Source organism: Micropterus dolomieu, unplaced genomic scaffold (assembly GCF_021292245.1).
Source record: "Micropterus dolomieu isolate WLL.071019.BEF.003 ecotype Adirondacks unplaced genomic scaffold, ASM2129224v1 scaffold_216, whole genome shotgun sequence".
NCBI classification, from domain to species: domain Eukaryota; kingdom Metazoa; phylum Chordata; class Actinopteri; order Centrarchiformes; family Centrarchidae; genus Micropterus; species Micropterus dolomieu.
The window spans coordinates 43,681-47,144 of record NW_025744208.1 but is presented as its reverse complement, the minus strand read 5'-3'; positions in this window follow the sequence as shown (position 1 = coordinate 47,144).

Sequence of the window (3,464 nt, the reverse complement as noted above, 5' to 3'; positions counted from 1 at the left end):
ATTTTCTAAATGTTCTGTTTTTGTGAGTCCACATATGAGCTTAAATATCTGCGACTGAAGCTACACTTAGTGTTTGCGCTACATTTAGTTTTTTAATGCACTTTTCATCTTTGTCTTTAGTTTATTGATATAAAGGATTCATGTGAGTTGTTGGATATGGATGACTCACATCATCTGAAATAGTTTGAGAAACAAAGAGACCTTCAAATTAGTGTTGTAGAACGGTCTTAAGACCACTTTTTGATGGTCTTGGTCTCGGACTCGACCGCATTTTTACTCTGTCTTGTCTCGAACATCGAGGACTTGGGATTTTATTTCAAGACCAGTCATGACCATAACTTTGGGAATATCAATAAATTGCTTTTGCATTATCTGAATTATTTGTTTACATCCTAACTTTGATTGGATGTAAAATGTACTGCTTCAAATAAAAAATTCAATAACCCTATTTAGAAATGTGTTGTTACCATTAATGACTGTTCCCGTAAAGGTAAGCATGGAAAAGAAGTGCTGAATAAAAATGCTTACGTTGATTTCAGCTCTAACTGTTTGTATGTGGGTGTTTTAATGGAAATGGTGACTCTTTCAGATCAGTTTGAGAAGTACCTATGATTTAGTTCCACAGTTTATTGTGTGTCATGTAATGTGGGAACTGGTCTTGGTCCTGACTCGGTCTCAGCCCTTAAAAGTCTTGGTCTTGTCTCGGTCTTGATAAACTCTGGTCTTGGTCTTGACTTGGTCTCGGTTTGGGCGGTGTTGACTACAACACAACTTCAAATTAAAAAACTTGTTCAGTAACATTGTCATTTAACTTCTCCATGTTCTGATTATTAAAAGCTTATTTTCTTTCCCCTCGCGACCCTGTATGCAGGATAAGCGGTTGACGATGAATGGATATTTTATTTCCCTCTGTTTTGGTCAATAGCTACGTTTGTGGTACATTGCTGAGAAAAATAACACTAAGACTGGATGATTTTAGTGGTTTATTGATGAGGAAAGGTTTACAAGCAGGTTTTGATGCAGAAAGGCAGGTTCAGGTCACAGAAGCTCAAAAAACACAAGTCAAGATATTGAAACTAGGACTGACTGACATGGTAACAAAGGAAATGTAGTGAGAGACTGATGAGAGGAAGAGATGCAGGTGAGGAGGTGGGCGGGGAAAACCAGCCAACTGTGGAGCAGGCGAGGGAAGTGGGTACAAAGATGGTGGGGCAATGGAAATATATATTTATATAAATTATAGATGTAATCATGAGAACATGTGTAACATAAGCAACATAAATGTGAAATATAACATGAGTAAGATGCAGAAACTGAATCAATGAAGCAAACACCACTAGACTACATTAAAACTAACTTCAGCAGTGAGCAGAACGAGACTTCGTCAACCAGAGTTCAGTCCTCAGTGTCACAAACAATACTACATTGTACAGCTAAAAGATGCAACACATGTTGCTTTGTGTGGGTAATAATCCTGAATAATTCAGTCTTAGTTAATCAATCAATTTTTATTTATATAGCACTTTTCATAAAAATACATGTAACACAAAGTGCTTCACACTACAGAGCCATTTAAAAACAATAGTTTAAAAACCACAGTAAAGTAATAGTACCTCCCCCTATAATGCACATAAGAACAACCCTCCAACCACAAATAAGCACCTGGGAAAAACAGAAGATCAAGTCCAAACATCAATCCCTGCCACCCCTGAAACACTAAAACCCCAGGACACCAGAACAAACAGCACGAGTAGCAGCCCATCAATAGTAAAAGTATAATAAATAAATAAATAACGTTTAAACTAAATCAAATAAATACAGCTCAGTTAAAAGCTTGGTTAAATATGTCTTTAGTTTGCCTTTGAACATGTCCAGATTTCCTGCCGCTCAACAGGAAGGGTGTTCCACAAACACAGGCCATAATATTGAAAGGACGCCTCACCATAAGTTTTAGTTGAGGCTTTAGGAATAATTAAAAAGTCACTACAAGAGGACCAGAGGGCTCTAGTAGGTTCATAAGGTAACAGCAAATCTGATAAGTATTCTGGACAAATACCATTAACGTAGTAAAAGCATCTTAAAATCAATTCTGAAATAAACTGGAAGTCAATGCAGAGACTTTAGGATGGGGTTAATGTTCTCTTTCTGGTCCTAGTCAAAAGACGTGCAGCAACGTTTTATAGCAGCTGCTGTTTAGAGACCAGAAAGCAGAGCTGTTACAGTAATCAATAAAAGCACGGATAAGTGTCTCTGTATTTGTTAGCAATGTTCTTGAGATGATAAAAAGCAGTCTTAGAAAGAAAGAAAGAACTTTTCTTTTCAGTTAAACATAAATTTGATAACCTTTAAATGATGCGAGGATGGAACGGTGTTTAAAGTATAAACGGTGCCAAAGCAAAATGAAAAGCAGCATCAGGTGTTGAAACATCAACAGAGGTGATTTATCTTGTTCAAGCAGTTTTCAGAATCCACAGCTCCACATCAGGAACATTTATCCTGGAGGACAGAGCTGACAGATCTGTGTTTGTGTTTAAGAAGCTCTCTGACTCTCTTTCTGCTTCAGTTTGATTTCTTTGCACCTTGTTTTCATTTCAAACACTGAAGTTAAATACTGTTGTCATGAAAACTATCTTGTGTTTTATTATATTGTCAGTCCTCTCATTTGTGCCCAGACCTGTTTGTAAGCCTGAAACTATTAAACATCTTAATAAACACCTTAGCATACCATACTAACACAATCAGAATCAGCTTTATTGCCAGGTATTTGTACACATATGAGGAATTTGACTCAGGATTATACATTGCTCATGATGTGCTTACTCATGCAAAAATACAATATCACAATAATAAAATAAAATAAAAACAGACACAGACTTCAGTGTAGACAACACAAATATACACACTATGAACAAAAACAATACAGACATATTGACAAATAAGTGAGCAGAATGCAAAGGATGCAAAGGATATGATAACAGTGATATCACCTACTAAGGAATTGTTTTGGTCAAAGGTCAAAGTTTAGACAAATGTTAACAGTTTGTTTCTTTTCACTTTCGGAGGGATATTTAAAGTGTGATTTCTCCCAGTTCACATAATAAAATGTTTCCAAAATGTGCCACTGATAGATGAACTCACTGGGAAGTAGAAACCATGACAACGGTGAACTAACATACTGAGGAATGACTTTGTTAAGAGGTCAAAGTTCATATAAATAGTTATTTTCACCACATAAAAAAAGGGAAATTTTCTATTTATAATAATAATAATAAAATGTATTACATTTTCTTATATATAAAAAGTATTATACTAATTTATTATTATTATTATTATTATTATTATTATTATTATGTTACTGTGGTGTGTATTTCATAAGTAAAATAATAATCAGTAACATAAAAACGCCTATGTATCTTTCAGGACCTTCGCCTCGCTTACCGTATTAACTGCTTTAGGCGCAACAA